General features: G+C 43.6%; 1 protein-coding gene across 1 annotated transcript in view; it reads right to left on the bottom strand.

Moving 5' to 3' along the window:
• The window catches only part of npy2rl (neuropeptide Y receptor Y2, like), an 88,227-nt gene extending 83,331 nt beyond the window's left edge, over window positions 1–4,896 (bottom strand). Inside the window, exon 1 of the mRNA XM_075450945.1 lies at window positions 4,453–4,896. The gene's annotated coding sequence lies outside the window, so the exon portion shown is untranslated. The remainder of the gene's footprint in view (window positions 1–4,452) is intronic.
• Window positions 4,897–21,387: the final 16,491 nt, after the last annotated feature.

The raw sequence follows: 21,387 nt of genomic DNA, 5'->3' as shown, positions 1-21,387 counted from the left end.
ACAGGGGAAGCTGTGTTCGGGAGTAACCATGGCGATGAGGCAAATAAATAAATAACGTACGGTTCAATTTGACCGAACAAAAGGAGGAGCATCCAACTGCATTTACGTTACTGTGACAGAACGTACAAACCCTTATTATTGGCTATGGAAATCTAAATGGGCTGACAGAGTAAAACCCGACTAAAGGCCCATTTATGCCCTACGGTAATAGCTTGGTTTCAGTCACGTGGTCGTAAGGGGGCGCGGTTTTCAGATGGTTGTCAGGAAGTGAATTCTGCCCATAGAACTGCAAGCAAGATGCCCGTGTTTTGTGCTGTTTACGGCTGCTCCAACCGTTCTACCCGTGAAAAGGACAAAGTTTTTTTAGAATACCAAAGGTGGTCGTACACAAAGGTGAGAAATATAAAAAGCTAACAGAACAACGCCGTAAAAAATGGATTTTAAACCTCCGTCTGCAGTCGGGAGGAGCAGAGTCTGTTTACTCATGTCTGCAGCGACCACTTCGTCAGAGGTATGTTAGCTAACTGCTAACTTTGTTTTTGTGGCTCTGTTTATATAGCATTGGGGTGTTGTTAAATACTCATTTACTTAGTAATGATTATTAAGTTTCCGGTAGTCTAATATGGGCTTCATTGTGAATTTTTAGGCGTCCGTAGCACTTGGGGTGACACTGAGTCGGTAGACTGGGCTCCGACGGTCAAGCTCGGTTATGAAACCACTAAGCCGAAATCCGAGGCATCTCTTCAACGAGAGCAGAATTCACTTCCTGACATCCATCTGGATTACGCGCGTTCGCGATGCAGCACTGTGACGTCACGTGAAACCCTCCTATTACGGAAACGGACGCTTTCACCCGGTTCCGGGGGTCGTTTCATCCGTCAGTTTGTCCGTAGGTCAAGAGCTTAGTCCGGTGAGCTCCGGGCAAAACGGAGCAATACCAGAGGAATTCGTGGGGGCAGTAGAGAGTCAGGACCGTGTTGGCTGCGGAAGTTATGGAGGAGGAAGAAGAACGAAGAGTAGGAGATTAAAAAATGGCGGTGATGGAGGAGAGGAGATGTGAGATGTGAGATGGTCTGCCATAATAGATAGAGAACTGCAACTTCCTCTATTGACGCCATGTTTCTCAAACCCGCGGCCGACAATGACTCAATATATACCGCCCTCTAGAGGATTTCTTACGGACGTGCGCAATACGGACGGAGGCATAAACAGAAGCTCCGGGAGCAACGTATGGACCGGACAGACGAATTTCGTCCGGTTCCGTAGGGCATAAATCGGCCTTTAAACGTAGAAGAAAGGTTTTCAAGAAGTTACGTTTTTATTTTTTAAGTCAATTCTTAAAACTTCAAATTAATTACAAGTAATTCGGCCGTGTAGTCGTTTTGGATCTCACAGTTTTTGCTGCACAAACAAGCAAAAAGCCCCACGAACGCTTAAATAATTATACTGACTACTGTGCTGCGTTGGGACGTTTTTTTCAGCACTTGTAGCTGTGGATAAAAGCTGCTTATTGGTCGACTTCCGTCAGGTGATATACGGCAAATCTTAGATAAATCTAGTGACTCAAAGGCTGTGTTCGAAACCGCATACTTCTCCTACTACTCATACTAACTTTTTGAGTTGGTATGCGAGTTTGAGTATGCGAGAAGTTCCTGGATGCATACTAGATTCCCCGAAACGTTGGGTATGCATCATGAGGTTACTACTCATACACAAACTACCCAAGATGCAACGTAACGTGACGTCATCGATCGTCATTTCCTGTCAAAGCGGCAGTTTCAAGCTAGCTACAACGAGGGTAGTTTCACTTCCTGTTTTCAAAACAAAAGCACCAATTGTACCGTAATGGCTTTCCCTATGATAAAAGGCAACGGGTATTTTATTTTGTGAAAATAACTGGAAGTGCGTAGCTAACTGCGGCTAGCTTTAGTAGCGCCGAATTCGTGGGAACAAAATTGTAAATAGCCGGTATTTTGTCAGGTTTTCAACACGTTGGGGATCTAAACGACTACTTTCTCACCTGAAAATGTTTCAAATGTTGCTAAAGTTTACAGAGTTTAGAGCTTAAGAGAAATCAGCTTCAGGCCGGCTGATTTCGGCTCGGGCAGGAGCGAAATGCATTGTGGGTAAACGCTTCTGCAGTATGCAGTATGTAGTATGTAGTATGGAAGTATGCAGTATGTAGTATGCGGTTTCGAACACAGCCAAAGTCTTTGCAGAATCTTTATTCTGACCTAAAACGTTGGTCTAGTGTACGGGAGGCTTTTAGGGACCAAAAAAAACTTCCCCTATAACCTATAAATGTGGCTTCTTTCAATGAGCATTCATTTTCATTAACATTCCTCTTCTTAAAATCTCTTCAAGCAACATTATCCACACTTGTCCTGACACATAACTACAAAACTTAAAGGATTTATTGTGAGATCTCTACCAAACAGTGTACTGCCACTCCATCACTCACATTTCAGCACCACCAGTAAAGATTTAAATAAGCCCCTCTGCTCTGATTGGTCAGCTTCAGTGGCCTGATTAGACCATGAACTCAATTTAATTGGACAACGGTTGACATACAGGATAAGACTGTAAAAAAATACTAAATGAAAAAAGTCAGATTGTTGGTCCAGATGCTGGTTTGTGTGACACATACTGAAGGTATGCTTGGGAAAACGTTACCGCAGCTGTAGAACAAGCGAATAGCGTCTAAAATTAAAGGATTTTGGTCTCAACGGGGGAACTTTGCAATCATCCAAATAATCTGTGGATCACGGAAATTAGTCCAAAGCCTGTAAATCCAGCCGAGAAATAAAAAACATCTGCCCTCCCGGTGCATCTGCAACCATAAAACCATCGAGACGACAGTTAATAAAATTTTTTTAATAATTAACTCCCCGGCTGCTGCAGGACAAACATATTAAAGCCAAACTGAGCTCACTTCTGCACGGTGTACATGTTGCTCTTTGGAGTTTTTAAAGGGACAGTTCGCCTCTTTAGACATGAAGCTGTATGACATCCCATATCAGCAGCATCATTTATGAACATCTTCTTACCCCCTGCTACTACTGCAACTACTTTCATCAACACCAAAACGAGGCTGGAACTCTGCTCACAGGACGCAGCAGGGGGTAAGAAGATGTTCAGAAATGATGCTGCTGATATGGGATGTTACACAGCTTCATGTCAAAAGAGGCGAACTGTCCCTTTAAACTTGTGTGCAGATATCAGCAGACCCAATCAATCATTTTCCAGAGCAGATTTTCCCACGTGTGAAAAAACGTGACCTCGTTCGTAACGTCGCCTCTTCTCTGAGCTGCGACTTGAAAGAAAAAGGACGCCGTTTGACAGCTCAACATGTTAAACTTTGGCCCGAGTGTGTTATTAGCACCAGCTGTGAGCTGGGAGGGAAACGCCGCGCCTCATTAGGCCCGTGATGCCAGGATGTTCATCAGATAAGGGGCCGAATCCAGCAGCCACAGACAAACTGAACCTTTATAATCCGAGCATCCATCTCGTGCGATTGTGGGTGAATGAGCAGAGCAACACGGAAGAAGTCGGGAGGAGAGATTTGGGCTGTAAGTGGTGGTTTAGTAATTAAACCCGCAGCCTCTTCTTATCGTCGGGTGGATAAGAGCCGAGGCAAACATCTCAGGCAATCACGGGCTGTTGTTTCTCTCTCATTTAACAGCATATCAGCACTGAGGGTGAAGCATCCCGGACGGGCCCGTTTGTTTGTCTTTGGAGCTTGATGGTAAGAGAGCGTAGAAACTGGAGCGTAAAGTTTACAGCGTGCGGTGAAACTGAACAAAAACCAGTTGGATTGTTGCTCAGTTTCACCACGAAGCATCCTCACAGTCACATGTTGCACTAAAACAGACTTTCTAACAGGCTTTTTGTTGTTAAGCTCAAAAACAAAGCGCAACAGCACCAATAAAACCATATTTAAACAGTCGAAAATGAATAACTTTATCACACTTTTTTGGGTCTTAATGTTGACTTGGCGGCAATTCTTTCAAATTCTAATAATTTCTCCATTTTAAAAGTAATATAAAGAGTTAATTTGGAGGAAAAACATAAATATACAGAGAAATGTGAATCTAATTTGATAAAAAAAAATACAGCGCAACAGCACCAATATCACCATATTTAAACAGTAAAAATTAATAACTTTATCTCACTTTTTTCGGTCTTTATGTTGACTTCGTGGCAATTCATTCAAATTCTAATAATTTCTCCATTTTAAAAGTGATATAGAGAGTTAATTTGGAGGAAAAACATAAATATACAGAGAAATGTGAATCTAATTTGATCAAAGTTTGAGGTGTGATATTAAAAATATTTCAAATAACATATATTAATAATTCCATAAATGCTTAGTGGCACGCGTGTGCGCGTGTTCGTGCAAACTGCGCGAGGGAGACAGATAGCGCGTGCGTGTGGGGAGACTGACACACTGACCTCAGCGTCTCTCCGGGCGATCAGCGCGGAGCTCGGGTCCCGGCGGCGCTCGCAGATCCCGGCGCTCTGCGCTCTGGTTCCCCCGCAACGCGGACTGAAGCCCCGCGGACAGCCGCACGGGGCTCCGCTGCCATTAAATACAAAGGACGACAGGAAATGGGGGAGGAAATTAGAATAAAAACGAGTGAGGTGTTGAGGTGATTTCCGCGAGTTTAAATCCACATCCTCTGGATCCTCCGGTTTCTGCGCTTCTGGCTCAAAGTCTATTTCATTTCAGAAAAATAACTGAAATCTGAGTTGAAAAACACTCCGTTTCGCCTCTGAATCGCGCTGACATCCAAGCAGAGGTCATCGCAAACTGACAAATGAGCGAAACTGGAAAGAAGCGGGTTTAATCTCAGAGTTTCTCCGCTCCGTCGGGCTCCGTTCCGTCCGTGCGCTCCGGACACAGACACCGGAGTGAGGAGCTTTACGCACGGCGCGTCAGAGCCGAGCGGAGCACCGGAGGAGGGAGGGGGCGCTGGGGGAGGGAGGTGGAGGTGGGAATAGTTTTTATGGGAGAAGAGTGGTCAGTAAAAACGAGGAGAGATGGCAAAAGTTATGGGAGGAACAAAAGGACGTTGGTTGTATAAAATACAAAAGGAAAATAGGGAAAATGAGAAGATCAGAAAGAAGTAAGGCAAGGCAATTTTATTTATAGATCACAATTCATACACAGGGCAATTCAAAGTGCTTCACAGCTACATAAAATCACAAGAAGGCAATAAAATCATTAAAAAAAATTAAATTAAATTAAAATTAAAATTAAAAAAACATTAAAATAATCATTTATTAATTAAAAAGTGAAGATAAAATACTTTCAGGTGTCATATGCACGGCTAAATAGAACTGTTTTCAGCCTGGATTTAAACATTGTCAGAGTTAAGAGAAGAGACGATTATAACAAGACTTAACAAGATTAAATAAAAACCTATATATGATAGGAAAACATCAGTCAGGGAAATGTGAGTGTGGGGAAGATGAGACAATTGAACATATTATTATTTTATATTGTAGGAATTATCAGGCTCAGAGAAATAATTTAATTAGAAATCTTAGTAGGATGAAAATGAAATTGGACATAGTAGATTTATTGCAAAAAGAATCAGGAAACAGAGGATATCGGGTTATTTTTTATTATTTAAAACAGTGTAGGTTGTATAATAGAATTTATATAAAGTATATAAATGAGTGTATATGAGTAGGGACTATGTAAAAGTGTAGGCATATGTAGATATAAGGGTGTATATATGAGTGTATGGGTGTATATATATATATATATATATATATATATATATATATATATATATATATATATATAAATATAAATATAGGTATATATAATATATAATTGTCATGTGATCCACACTCCTTACCAGTCGGTGGCGGTAATGCTTCTATAAGTTGTTTGCCAACCGCCAATAAAAAAACGAAATAGAGAGAGAGAATAAAAACGAGAAAAAGATGATTAAGGAATAGAGGTGAAGAGAAAAAAAGAAGACTAAGAGATCAGGGTGTAATGCTACGGAGCCCGTCTGGTGACGAGTGGAAAAAAAATAAGGCGTGGTAACGATTTGTTTAATTCGTGGGAACTACACGATTTCATGAGTGAGACTGTTTGACTCGGTGTCAGCCGCTTGCAAACATGGACGATTCTGATCTAATTTAGTTTTATTTTAATCCAGGAATGAATTACAATTACATTGTTCAGGCACTTTCGGTTTGGCGTGGAGTGATTCTTAGTTAGATACTTAATTTGGCTGCTCAAAAAGCTCCAATACATTTCATCATGCAGCAGCTGGAAGAAGGACCTGGAAGTAGAGCTGTAACAAAATCCGGGTTATCCGGTTTTCAACCCGGATAAATACGTCACCCGGGCAGCATTTCATTATGTCAACAAATGGCAGTTACAGCGCTCTTGCACCTTAGTCGTGAGAGAAATGATGAAACCGGAATATATATCCCTCTTTAGTTGCCTACTAGGCTACAGTCATTCTCTAGCATGGTGTTCAGTCACACACAGTCACACACTGAGTGAATCAAAACCTAACTCCCGCCCCGTTTGTCACGAGCCCGTGAGTGAGCCATGCCCCCTACTGATCCGTCCTGACTTGCGATCCGTCCGTTACTTACATTGAGGGACGAATCCCCGCTGACTCGTACCACCTGGGTGACTCACGGCCCGACAGCGAAAATCCTTGCTGCCGCGACCGGGCGCTCGCTCGTCAAGTCACGAGACATAATCGAAACTTAAAAAGATCCGAGTTGGCAGGGATTCGCTACTTGCCCGTCTGACCGCTGAGTCACCCAGAGCCCGCGATTCAGCGGTCAGACGGGCAAGTGGCGGATCCATGCCAACTCGGATCTTTTTAAGTTTCGATTCTGCCGGCAGCAAGGATTGTCGACTCGTTAACCCATCTGACTGCTGAAGCCTCTGTAGCTCGCTACAGGCTCGGTTAGCGTGGCTTCATGCATCTTGTACAGTCGTTGAAAAATAATCATTTAGTGATATAGGGAGGGCAAGATCATTCCATGTTGTTTACTTGTAGGTCTAAACTCAGCATTGCCTCACCTAATGCTACCACATTTGTCGCTGTGTAAATGCACACACTAGCTGTTGTGTCTGGCTTTCAGATAAAATGGCATTGAATTATTACTTGACAAAAATAAATGAATGAACTTGTAGCCGTTGGCTAGGCTACTCTTTGATTTATCAAAATGAATTGATAAATGGGACAAAAAAAGGCGAGGCGCATAGCCTAGCCACTAAACGGCTTTTTTTTTTTTTTTTTTTTAAATAAGTGATTCAAGTGATCCGTATAACTCGGATCCCCTCCTCGAAATGATCCGATCAGCCCGGATTGCCCAAAAGATTCGAGTTAAGCATCTCTACCTGGAAGTCTACAGGTGGATGTTCAACAAATGCTGGAAAAATGGCGTCGGTGCAAAAAAAAAAAAAAGGAAGATGTTGGTTTGATTCTGTTAGATGTAACATTTCACCTGTAGCCAAAATTAGATCAGAATTATCTATGTTTGCAAGCGGCTGACGCTACTGAGGTAACAACTGCCAAGCAACAAACAGTCGCACTCTTGTAATCATCTCGTTCCCATGAATTAAACAAGTCATTCCCACGAATTAAACAAATCATTCCCACGAATTAAACAAATCATTCCCACGAATTAAACAAGCAATTCCAACGAATTAAACACATCGTTCCCACGAATTAAACACATCGTTCCCACGAATTATACACATCGTTCCCACGAATTATACACATCGTTCCCACGAAATATACACATCGTTCCCACGGATTATACAAGTCTTTCCCACGAATTATACAAGTCTTTCCCACGAATTAAACAAATCATACCCACACCTTATTTTTTTTCCACGCATGTCACCAGACGGGCTCCGTACATTTCAGAGAGGAAGAGATACAATTAAAGCTCAAACTTGAACAGGGGAAGCTCTCACTCTGCTGTTTTTACTCTCCATGTACAAATACAACAGCCTACAGAGAATGACCTTCAGGATAAGTCACTCCCCCAACAAATTATTACAATTTCAATGAATTGAACTCCAATTGGCTTGAATTGGACTATATTATTTAAGTGCCTTGAGATGACATTTGTTGTAATTTGGTGCTATATAAATAAATAAAACTGAATTGAATTGAATTGAATTGAACAAAGGAGTTTAAATACTGAAGGGAACTAATTGAGGGAGTGCCTGCAGCTGTGGTTGATTGAGTTGGTAACGTGTGGAAGTGGAGCTGAGGACCAAACTGGGAAACTGAGGATATTAGGATTAATGATGAGATCTGAAAACGGCACTGAAAGCAGGGAAAGAGTTCGCTTAACCAAGAACACTGAACCAAAAGACTCAGAAACGATTACAGGGAAAAAACTGGAAACCCGAAGGTCAAGAAAGTCAAAACAAAAGAAACAATGAGAGGGGTTCAAAAATCCACAAACTCTGTAAAACCTGACTAAGGCTTTGAAGATATCTTTACACTGAGATGTCAAAGAAAGCTTTGCAGGAAAATGAGTGCGAAGATTTTTAAGAAATATTTTTTTTAAAAACAAACTTTAAGCAGAAGACCAACGGAGAAAAGATGCCGATAAATTCAGAGATTAAAATGATGAAAGAAATCGACTCCTGACTGAGACGTATTTCTTTTAAAGGAAATTATCAGTTTTGCTGCACAAACGACTTGAGGAAACAGAGTGAAATCACTTTGGCTCAATTCAGCCTCAACTACGCAACTCCAGATATTTCTTCAAATGGATAATTTTCCCTCCGTATGAAAAGTATACTTCCATCCAGGGGAGAACTTGAAATAACCATGGCCTGTAGGTGGCGATAAAACTACATTAACGTCATGTTTAAAGAAAACAGAAGAAGAACACTGTGAACGTGGTCAGTGCCTGTGTTCGAAACCGCACACTAAATACTGCATACTACATACTTCCATACTGCATACTCATCGATCAGACGGTATGCAGACTGTTTACCCACAATGCATTTCGCTCCTGCCCGAGCCCAAATCAGCCGGCCTGAAGCTGAATTCCCTTAAGCTCCAAACTCTGTAAACTTTAGCAACATTTGAAACATTTTCAGGTGAGAAAGTAGTCGTTTAGATCCCCAACGTGTTGAAAACCTGACAAAATACCGGCTATCTACAATTTTGTTCCCACGAATTCGGCGCTACTAAAGCTAGCCGCAGTGAGCAACGCACTTCCGGTTATTTTCACAAAATAAAATACCCGTTGCCTTTTATCATAGGGAAAGCCATTACCATACAATTGGTGCTTTTGTTTTGAAAACAGGAAGTGAACCTACCCTCGTTGTAGCTAGCTTGAAACTGCCGTTTTGACAGGAAATGACGGTCGGCGACGTCACGTTACGTTGCATCTTGGGTAGTTTGAGTATGAGTAGTAACCTCATGATGCATACCCAACATTTAGGAGAATCTATTATGCATCCGGGAACTTCTCGCTTACTCAAACTCGCATACTAACTCAAAAAGTTAGTAGGAGAAGTAGGAGAAGTATGCGGTTTCGAACACAGCCGGTGAGTAAATTCTCCTTTGGTGGAAATAGTTTGTGCACAAACCAAAGAAGGAGTGCTCAACATCACGTAATGGCACAAAGTGGCGAAAGCTAAAGAAAACATTGGAAAAAGTGAATATGTGGTTCCTGTGATTAAAAAAAAGACTGTATAGAAGAATATACAAGAAAAACACAAATGAATAAAAAGACACCTTATTTTAGAACATTTCACTTATCAAACCTGCCTCTACATTTCATACATCATAAATATTTGGCCTTTGAGGTCGTGAAGTCTGTTGTAAATAACACAAAAGGGGTTTCAATGTCGGCAGGAGTGCCGGGACTTGGTCAGAGCTGCCTTTTCCAGGTAAGTTTAGCTCCAGGTAATTGGCCCTGGTGCAGACTTCCTGGGTTTGGTGGGCTGCTCGGCCTATGCCGCTGCCGACTCATCGTTAGCTAAAAGCTGTCAGTTTTTTGGATTTCGGAGGCACACTGAAGTTTGGAGCTACACGGGCCTCCGCTGATTGGTCGAACATCACCATGACGCTTTCTGCTGATTGGTTGGGTGACCAATCAGAACAGCAGTGGCAGCAGTTTGGATGTCCGCTGAAGTTTCGCCCTTTTACTGGCTCGGTGCAAAAATCTTTCCTTTTCTGAACAATCTAAAGCTTTCAGATAAACGATTTAAGGTAAACACAAAAAACTTGTGCTAAAGAAAAAAAAAATGGACCAGACTCAGTGAATAATTCCCTATAATATAGATCAATGAGCAGTGCTGACCAACATGTCATTGGGGTCATCAGGTGGGAACCTCCTTTCATCAGCATTTCGTCTGGTTGGGCCGACGACACCTCCAGGAGGCTAGAGAGTGATCACTGGCGTCCCAGAGTCACCCCCCTAATGCCAGCCATCACTGCTCCTCACACCACAACAGCCATCTTTCACATCTTTCCACAACCATAAGCTACCTCAGCCCCTCACAAACTGCACACCAGTCCCAGCGGGGTGGGGATTCAAACCCTGGTTCGGGTAGGGGGTAGAAATAGAAGAGGTAAAGATAAGTAGGAATGGGATTCAGACCCTGGTTTGGGTAGGGGGTAGAAATAGAAGAGGTAAAGATCAGTAGGAATGGGATTCAAACCCTGGTTCGGGTAGGGGGTAGAAATAGAAGAGGTAAAGATAAGTAGGAATGGGATTCAGACCCTGGTTCGGGTAGGGGGTAGAAATAGAAGAGGTAAAGATCAGTAGGAATGGGATTCAAACCCTGGTTCGGGTAGGGGGTAGAAATAGAAGAGGTAAAGATCAGTAGGAATGGGATTCAAACCCTGGTTCGGGTAGGGGGTAGAAATAGAAGAGGTAAAGATAAGTAGGAGTGGGATACAAACCCTGGTTCGGGTAGGGGGTAATGAAAGTATAGAGGGTGCCAGAGGTGGAGGCAAGACAAGACACACTAGCAGATTCAGCAGACAAACTGTCTACTGTTTACTTCTCAAACGCAGAGAAGTAAAAGATTAAATGTTTCCATTTACAATGTGGAGAACCTTAAGAGAACTCCGAGTACCTCAAAAAGCTGCCGATGTTCACCACCATTCTGGTCCGAAGTCCTAAACCGACTTAGCCATGGTTGCTGCTGCGACTCAATGAAATATGCCTCTGAGCACATCCATAAAATAAGAGTTTATAATCTAAAAGAAGAAGCACTCTGTTATAATTCATGCCCGAGTTACTTATTCACCTCAGCAGCAGCAGCAGCAGCATCACACTACAGTATACCCCAGTTAATACCACTCGTGGATATAAAATAAACCTTTTTCAGCTTGAGTGGGTACATTTTTCTGTGCAGTACAACAACTGTCACTCATCCATGAAGGTAATCTTTGCTCATCATGCGGGGAAGCCAGGATGAAGACATCATGCCAAGCAGCAAATTTACCGACAGGCACATTGAACCAAATGCTAAGCAGCAGGTTAACTAACAAGCTGTCAGTCATGTTTAATAAGTCTGCTGCAGCTCACAGAGCCACTCTGCTCAGGAAATATCTGTACCTCCGTGTTGTTTTCAAAGAACTTCTTTTGTTTTACATTCATTAGACGAGAACCGGGAAATACGGCCACATCAGTCCACTTTTTAGTTCTATGTACAGTTTTTACAGTTGTATTTAGCTGTGCATATAACAGCCGAAAGTGTTTATCTGCACTCTTTGCTTTTAATTTAATTAATTTATGATCATTTTCATGTTTTATGGAATGATTTTATTTGCCTTCTTGTGATTTCATGCAGCTGTAAAGCTCTTTGAGTTGTGCTCTACGAATAAACTGGCCTGTGTGTGATGATGTCTTTAAAGAAAAACAAAAGAGGGCCTTTTATAATACAGAAATCTTGTTCAGCAGTTCAGAAAAAGATTGAGATGAAGGCCAAATGTTCCGTTTAATTCAGAGAGTTTCACTAGAAAATGGATTCACACTCCTGTAAAATCTTTCTGTTGTTCATTACAACTGAAAACTGTGAGTTTTAGCTCCAAAGAGGCAGGAAAGCACAAAAAGCCCAAACTGAAAGACACTTTAAATACCCTCTTTTACCCATTTTACACGCTGTGATGGAGAGTAAGATCGTTTTTTAGCCCTAATTTCAGCCGCCATCTTCCATTTCTCCACATTTCATTCCAAGACTTGTCCTCCTTTTACTTAAAGATCCTTTTCATAGCATAGATGTAAAACTGACCTTTAATTTAAAGATCCTTTTCATAGCACAGATGTAAAACTGACCTCCTTTCACACGTATGAAGCATTGTTTCAGACTGATGTGCATATAAGTTTACTTTGTCCTTGGGAGCCTTCTGTTTAACGTCATATTGTTGAAAGTATTTAATTAAATATGCATTTTTGGAGATTGTATTAATTCACAAATTTCCCAAATGGTTTAAAGCAGTTATCGAATCATATTTCATTAAGAGGAATAATTGAATAATTTCCTTTTCTTTGCACATATTCCATTTTATTCGTTTTTTTTGTCCGCTGTTACGCGAAGGTTCTGCTAGATTGGCTGGTTTAATTAAAGTGGCAGCGTTAATGTCTTTCAGGCACACATTTATGATGTGAAATGGTGCTTCAGCTGGACTTTTCATTTCTTTTGGAAGTGCTTTCACACAGTAAAGACATTCCGCGTCTGTGTTAAAGCTTTTTAATGTAGATTTTTTTTTTATATATATTTCCAACCTTTGCTTTGAAAGGCTTTGAGGACTCACCTGGCTTCTGACAGCCAAATTAAAAGGAGGTGAAGATAAAGATGAAATAGATGAAGCCCACTGGTTGTATCTGAGCTGCATGTTCTTTGGTAGGAACGCCTGGCTTTTTCTTCACTGTCAAACATTCATTAGAAATCATTCTGTGTAACTCGCCTTATATTTATGAACAGGCAGCATCCTTAAAGGGACAGTTCGCCTCTTTTGACATGAAGCTGTATGACATCCCATATTAGCAACATCATTTATGAACATTGACTTACCCCCTCCCGAAGGGATAGAAAATCGGGCCAAGAGATTGTGAGGTCTGACTTTTTCCTGGAGAACCATTTTGTGATGTAAATGTATTACTCTGTTGAACGCATATTGTTTTGAGAAGCAAAACGCTTTATTTTTTAAACCCCAGCCAACTAGCCGGACTACCTTCATCAACAACAAAACGAGGCTGGAACTCTGCTCACAGGACACAGCAGGGGGTAAGAAGATGTTCAGAAATGATGTTGCTAATATTAAATCAAAGTCAAATTTATTTGTATAGCACATTTCATGTACAAACAATTTAAAGTGCTTCACATAGAATAAAAGCATTGGAGCAGGGAGTGGAAGAAGCATTAAAATACATAAAAGAATATAAAGAGAAACAAATAAAATAATTCAAATTAATTTAAAAACAAGTATGGGATGTCATACAGCTTCATGTCAAAAGAGGCAAAAAGTAACCAGTGAGGACAAACACTGAGGGAACTAATGCAGAAGTGCAACACATCCAGAATTTATTTGGGTGGTTTAACCAAAGCCTAATTTTCAGTCGTCCAGGAAAGGCCACGGAGAGCCTCCTCCGTCGTCGGAAACCCTACCGGAGACGCTCTCAGTCGGCCAAAATTCCTATCTATCCACCAAGGAGACGGAGACTCGCGGAGACCGCAAGAGTTGTGATTGGTTGGCTAACAACATCATTTCCCTGAATAACTTTTCCAGTTTAGCTCCTTCCTCTCAGAACAACAACACCGCCATTTTTGAAAGAGTCTACTGTGTGCCGGTCAACATTTCAAAGAATGGAGTAAATCAAGGAACGACTGATCGAAGAAGTAAGACAACCTCTATGTGACGTCCCGTAAAGGCTAAAGAACGCTCAAATGACCAACAATTCTTGGCGAGAGATTGGCCGGAAGGTGAACAATCAATCCACGACTTTCACCATAGACGTCGCGAGATTGGATCGTCTAGCGTAGCGACGCCTACTGATCGGGAGGTGAACTGCCTTGAGTATCCGACAGCCCGACGGAGAACTTCGAAAGGTTTATGAGCCTCTGCGTGACCACGGAGACGGAATGGCGGATAGCGACGGAGTAGCATACGGGAACCTTGACCCGAAGAATGCAGATCTCGCTCAGCGGTAACTGCGATGCTGGTTATCAACACGCGAAGTTAACCCAGACGTTCCAACCCTGGATGTGCCTGCGTTCCAAAGCGAAGTAAAGAGTGGAAGTGGAACAGCGTTTTTGGTCTTTAACTCCAGGCGGAGTTGGACCGAGACTCTGGCTGTGTTCCAAACCGCATACTTCTCCTACTACTCCTACTAACTTTTTGAGTTAGTATGCGAGTTTGAGTAAGCAGAAGTTCCCGGATGCATACTAGATTCTCTGAAATGTTGGGTATGCATCATGAGGTTACTACTCATACTCAAACTACCCAAGATGCAACGTAACGTGACGTCGCCGATCGTCATTTCCTGTCAAAACGGCAGTTTCAAGCTAGCTACAACGAGGGTAGGTTCACTTCCTGTTTTCAAAACAAAAGCACCAATTGTATCGTAATGGCTTTCCCTATGATAAAAGACAACGGGTATTTTATTTTGTGAAAATAACCGGAAGTGCGTTAGCTCACTGCGGCTAGCTTTAGTAGCGCCGAATTTTTGGGAACAAAATTGTAAACAGCCGGTATTTTGTCAGGTTTTCAACACGTTGGGGATCTAAAGGACTACTTTCTCTCCTGAAAATGTTTCAAATGTTGCTAAAGTTTACAGAGTTTAGAGCTTAAGCGAAATCGGCTGATTTCGTCTCGGGCAGGAGCGAAATGCATTGTGGGTAAACGCTACATACTGTCTGATCGATGAGTATGCAGTATGCTAGTATGTAGTATGCGGTTTCGAACACGGCCTCCGTCTGTAAACTCACCAGCGTCTGTTTTATTTCTTCATGTTGGAAGAGAAGTGGCTGGTCAGCAGGCGGCACTTTTCCATCAGCTGAGCTCTTATCTGAAATCTGAAAAAGCTTCAGAGTAGGTCAGGTTTCCAGGTGAGGCGAACTAGCTCTATCGAAACTGAGCTTCCACAGCTGAAGCTGAAGTTCCCTGGTTCAGGCCCCAAGTTTCAAACAAATATGTCAGGAAGAAAGGTGCAGACAGAGGAGAGCTGAACACAGCTGGCAGATCATCATGTTTTATTCACCCAAAAACAAGCAGCTCGTGGCTGAAGACTTAAACGTGTGTGAAACATAGCAACGAGCTGACAGAGAACAACTGAAACCAAGGCGTGAATATACCGAGGGAGCGAAGCTCAGACAGGTGAGTGCTAATCAGTGATGACAACCAGGTGGCAAAATAAAGCAGGAAGTGAGGAAACTGATGCACAAGATTATGAGTAACTGGCAGAAATGAACTGGAAAACAGAGCTAGGGCTGGGCAACGATTAACATGTTTAATCTAATTAATCTCATGATTTCCCTGATTAATCACGATTAATCGCATTTGTACGCAAAATCCAAACACGAATCCAAAAGTAGTGTATAGCTTTTAGCATTTAGCTTTATTTTAAATGTGCTGCCATATGAATGAAAGTGCCATAACATTTGTTGTGCAAACACACTTTTAACATCAGCATCTTTCTATAGTTTTTATGTAGAAGCCTCGCTCCACTGTCTGTTTCCTTGAATGACTTGCTGCTATCAGTTGTGTGTTTTGCCTTTAAGTGATATTTTAGACTGGAACTACTACGCTGAGAAGACAATTCAACTTGGCAGTGTTTACAGATGACTTTGGTTCTGTCGACTCCGCCGTCTGGAAGAACTTTAAAATTAAAATGGCCGAGTAAAAGTTCCGTACCCTTCTCCATGTTTGGTGGATCCAAAGATTACTTTCTTTTCCTGTTCCACAGCAGACAGCAGCAGACTTTAACAAAATAAAAGCCTGTGAGCAACAGACTTTTACAATAATAAAAGCCTTCGAGCAACAGACTTTTACAATAATAAAATCCTGTGAGCAACAGTTTTACAATAGTAAAATAAATTCAAGGTAAACACAAGAAACTTGTGCTAAAGAAAAAAATAATAAAAGGACCAGACTCAGTGAGTAATTCCCTATACTCCCTATATAGACCAGTGAGCAGTGCTGACCAACATATCATTGGGCTCATCAGGTGGGGACCTCGATAATAACGCAATAATAACGAGTTAACTCGCCCAGCCCTAAACAGAACATAACACAGGAACCATTAAACCAGAACAGGAGAAGACAGGCCGTGGCGAAGGGACACCTCGACACCAGAACAAGGCAACGAGACACAGCAGCAGGAACTTTAATAAAGCAGTTAACAGAAGAACGAGCTGCTTTCTGCTGCCTTTTCATCAGAAAAACTCCCCGCTGCTGATGAAACTCGGAGCGACACTTGAAAAGCGAGCGAGTTGAGAAATTTTAGGAATGTGGTGTCCGCCGGGCGCCAGCGGTCACGGTTCACATCGGGCAGTCGTGCGTGAGCGTTGTGGGAGGCCCGGCGCGTTTCTGCTGCGATGTGATGACGGTGTGGCTTGTGTGAGTTAGGTTTTCTCAGGCCGGAGAGTGTGTGTGTGAGTGTGTGTGTGTTGGAAAAGCGTTAATTCAAAGTGAAGTGAAGTGTGGCGCTTGCATGGCAGTTATGAAGAAGCAGCTCTGAAGTTGAACTGAGCCGAGAGTTCGGGATCAACACTCTCAGCACGCCTCTCACCGTCTGAGGTTTTATTTAATACTTCTCTGGTTGTAAAAAATAAGGAATGAGTGTTCACGACTGCTCATCGTTATATAACCCAGAAGATTTGCATATTTCATAAACCAACATTAAGTGCAAAATAGAACGTAAAAAACGAAGAAAAGACCATCTTAGAAATTTGAGCTCATTTTGAATCTGACGACATGTTTAAAAGGAGTTTGGAACATGAGCGAAAAAAGGCTGGAAAACATGTGGAAACTAAGGAGGTTAATCAGCAACGGGTCAGTGGCATGATTGGGTAGGAAAAGAGCACCTCAGAGAGGCAGAGTCCCTCAGGAGTAAAGATGGGCAGAGGGTCAGCAATCTGCAAAAGATTCATAGAATCTGGATCAGAAATGATTGTTGCCATTGATCAGAAACAGATCAGATTCGGTCACGGAAGCATGGCTGCACGTATACGGCGTGTTTCCACTATGCAGTCCGGTACGGGTCGGGTCGGAACGGTTCGCTTATTTCAGTGTTTCCACCACCACCAAAGCGTACCGGTCCCATGGAACCCGTTACCATTGTTGTAACCCTTTTGCTTGGGGTACCGAGCACACAGGACCGGTCTCATGGATGCCGTTCTGAACCGACCCGTACCGGACTGCACAGTGGAAACGAGGCTTTAGTCTTACAGCTGAGATGGTCGAGCTGTTATTCCTGCTGCGTCCTCATCAGGAGTCCAAGCTCATCCAATTTTATCCACCAGGGATCTCACACTTCCTCCTCCTTGTTGTCCATTTTTGTTCCAGCTCTGAACCCTTGACATCTTCTCTTTCACTCATCTGCATTTTGGAAACTTCGGAATAATGTAAAACCTTGAAGAAGTTGAATATTGCATAATGAATATTCAGAGGATCCGGAGACATCTCTGTGACCCTCAGGCCCTCAGGCAGCTCTCTGTCCTGGAAATCACTGAGCTACTATAGTTCATGAAATGGGGAAAAAAAAAACTCTAAACATTTGTAGAGTTTTCTAGGATCTATTGTGACTAGAATACTGGTTTATGAGATTGGCAAACTGTTGCATTATTCAGATTTCATTCACATTTTCCACAGCGTCCCAACTTTTTTTTGGAATTGGAGCTTTGGAGTTCAGTTTACAAAGCAGTCTGGGGAATAACAGCTTGGCACAGTGGGATTCGGGGCCTGTTGGCACCATTTTTACGAGTTGTTGCATAAAAGATCGACAGTGTGTGAAGTTGCAAACACACCTGCATCAGCAGAACAACAAGGCGTTGGTGTTTTTAGTCACTGAACCCAGCCATTACTCATCCTGTAAAGCCACAGAAACACACTCTGTCTTCATGCAGCCAGGACATCCGTCCAAATGGTTGCACTGCAATCGATTGTTGAAGAGTTTTTGTAGGTTGACCTCATTCAAAGGCCTATTAGGTGCATTCGCCTCGCTGCTTTTTGTCAGAGTTGTGCATAATTAATTAGGGACGTGCACACACTCAGGCACGGTCACAATTAAAGGCTGTGCCAACCGAAGCCTTCCTGTGCATTTGTATTCCGCTCGGGTTTGTCTGAATTCACTTTTGAATGCACATGTTTTCCCAACTGACATTGGTATGATAAGATAGACTTTTGTCCATCTGGAATTACCACGATGAATTTAAATATGTTGACTGAGGCGGAAACGTGCCTCGAAAAATGGCTTCAGCTGACACGTGCCACATTATGGTCGAAGAACCCAACCAGCTCATAGAATTAGATCTTTATTCGTCATCATATGAATCAGTTTGTGATGCTGCGAACTATCAACGCAACTTTAGCCAGTCCCAGTTTCCCAGGACTGCGATAGTTTCGACTGCAACACTTTCCCAGGGACTGCGACACTTTCCCAGGGACTGCGACACTTTCCCAGGGACTGCGACACTTTCCCAGGACTGCGACACTTTCCCAGGGACTGCGACACTTTCCCAGGGACTGCGACACTTTCCCAGGGACTGCGACACTTTCCCAGGACTGCTACAGTTTCCCAGGGACTGCGACACTTTCCCAGGGACTGCGACACTTTCCCAGGGACTGCAACAGTTTCCCAGGGACTGCAACAGTTTCCCAGGGACTGCGATAGTTTCGACTGCGACACTTTCCCAGGGACTGCAACACTTTCCCAGGGACTGCGACACTTTCCCAGGACTGCGACACTTTCCCAGGGACTGCGACACTTTCCCAGGACTGCGACACTTTCCCAGGGACTGCGACACTTTCCCAGGGACTGCGACACTTTCCCAGGACTGCGACACTTTCCCAGGACTGCGACACTTTCCCAGGGACTGCGACACTTTCCCAGGGACTGCGACACTTTCCCAGGACTGCGACACTTTCCCAGGACTGCAACACTTTCCCAGGGACTGCAACAGTTTCCCAGGGACTGCAACAGTTTCCCAGGGACTGCAACACTTTCCCAGGGACTGCGACACTTTCCCAGGGACTGCGACACTTTCCCAGGACTGCTACAGTTTCCCAGGGACTGCGACACTTTCCCAGGGACTGCGATAGTTTCGACTGCGACACTTTCCCAGGGACTGCGACACTTTCCCAGGGACTGCGACACTTTCCCAGGACTGCTACAGTTTCCCAGGGACTGCGACACTTTCCCAGGGACTGCGATAGTTTCGACTGCGACACTTTCCCAGGACTGCGACACTTTCCCAGGGACTGCGACACTTTCCCAGGACTGCTACAGTTTCCCAGGGACTGCGACACTTTCCCAGGGACTGCGATAGTTTCGACTGCGACACTTTCCCAGGGACAGCGACACTTTCCCAGGACTGCTACAGTTTCCCAGGGACTGCGACACTTTCCCAGGGACTGCGATAGTTTCGACTGCGACACTTTCCCAGGGACTGCAACACTTTCCCAGGGACTGCGACACTTTCCCAGGGACTGCGACACTTTCCCAGGACTGCGACACTTTCCCAGGGACTGCGACACTTTCCCAGGGACTGCGACACTTTCCCAGGGACTGCGACACTTTCCCAGGACTGCGACACTTTCCCAGGACTGCGACACTTTCCCAGGGACTGCGACACTTTCCCAGGGACTGCGACACTTTCCCAGGACTGCAACACTTTCCCAGGGACTGCAACAGTTTCCCAGGACTGCTACAGTTTCCCAGGACTGCAACACTTTCCCAGGGACTGCAACAGTTTCCCAGGGACTGCAACAGTTTCCCAGGACTGCTACAGTTTCCCAGGACTGCTACAGTTTCCCAGGACTGCGACACTTTCCCAGGGACTGCGACACTTTCCCAGGGACTGCGACACTTTCCCAGGACTGCGACACTTTCCCAGGGACTGCGACACTTTCCCAGGACTGCGACACTTTCCCAGGACTGCGACACTTTCCCAGGACTGCGACACTTTCCCAGGGACTGCGACACTTTCCCAGGACTGCGACACTTTCCCAGGACTGCGACACTTTCCCAGGACTGCGACACTTTCCCAGGGACTGCGACACTTTCCCAGGGACTGCGACACTTTCCCAGGACTGCGACACTTTCCCAGGGACTGCGACACTTTCCCAGGACTGCGACACTTTCCCAGGACTGCAACACTTTCCCAGGGACTGCAACAGTTTCCCAGGACTGCTACAGTTTCCCAGGACTGCGACACTTTCCCAGGGACTGCGACACTTTCCCAGGGACTGCGACACTTTCCCAGGGACTGCGACACTTTCCCAGGACTGCGACATTTTCCCAGGGACTGCAACAGTTTCCCAGGACTGCTACAGTTTCCCAGGACTGCGACACTTTCCCAGGGACTGCGACACTTTCCCAGGACTGCGACACTTTCCCAGGACTGCGACACTTTCCCAGGGACTGCGACACTTTCCCAGGGACTGCGACACTTTCCCAGGACTGCGACACTTTCCCAGGGACTGCGACACTTTCCCAGGGACTGCGACAGTTTTCACTAAAGTTGGCGCAACATCAGAAATTTTGAATCGCAACAATCACACTAAAAGTAAACAAAATATCGAGTGAAAGGAAATTAATTAAATAATTAAGATAAAATAAGTATGTCGAATGATTAGCCTCTTATAAAAATCAGTCAAACACCCATTACACAGACACTCAGGTGCTGTAACTGTAAATGATATCACACACTGATTTTGGTTTGTTAAGCGCGTTGATGGATGTTTATTTTTGCTTTTAGCGATCTAAAGCGTCCACAGCAGTTCAAACAGATGATTTCCAGGGTCAGAAGGATTCCTGAGACTGTTTTGTGCTTATTAGGTTGGAAAAAATAGAATAAAACCACCTGGAAATGTCTTCAAAATCCCATGTTCACTTGGACTTGTTGAGTCCAAGGTGATACCACGCAGTGATGTCATCGCATGCAAAATAGAGAATCAGATTTACGACCTTCCAATTTAAGTGTCCTTTTTTTTCTATTAACAATTGCTAAACCACCTCACACTTGACCGCAGAGCACGCTAGCTCCTTTAGCCAGCGCGAGACGCAGGCACAATGGATCGGTTTTTAATTAAAAAAGGGCAAAAACCAGCACAAAAACCATGCTCATCCTGAATGTCTCACTATGATTACAACAACAAACTACAAATACAACATGAAGAAAGTCAAGGACAT

The sequence above is a fragment of the Odontesthes bonariensis genome, chromosome 19 (assembly GCF_027942865.1).
Source record: "Odontesthes bonariensis isolate fOdoBon6 chromosome 19, fOdoBon6.hap1, whole genome shotgun sequence".
Classification (NCBI taxonomy): Eukaryota; Metazoa; Chordata; class Actinopteri; order Atheriniformes; family Atherinopsidae; genus Odontesthes; species Odontesthes bonariensis.
Note: the sequence above shows the minus strand (reverse complement) of the source record. Positions and strands in the feature narration are given on the sequence as shown.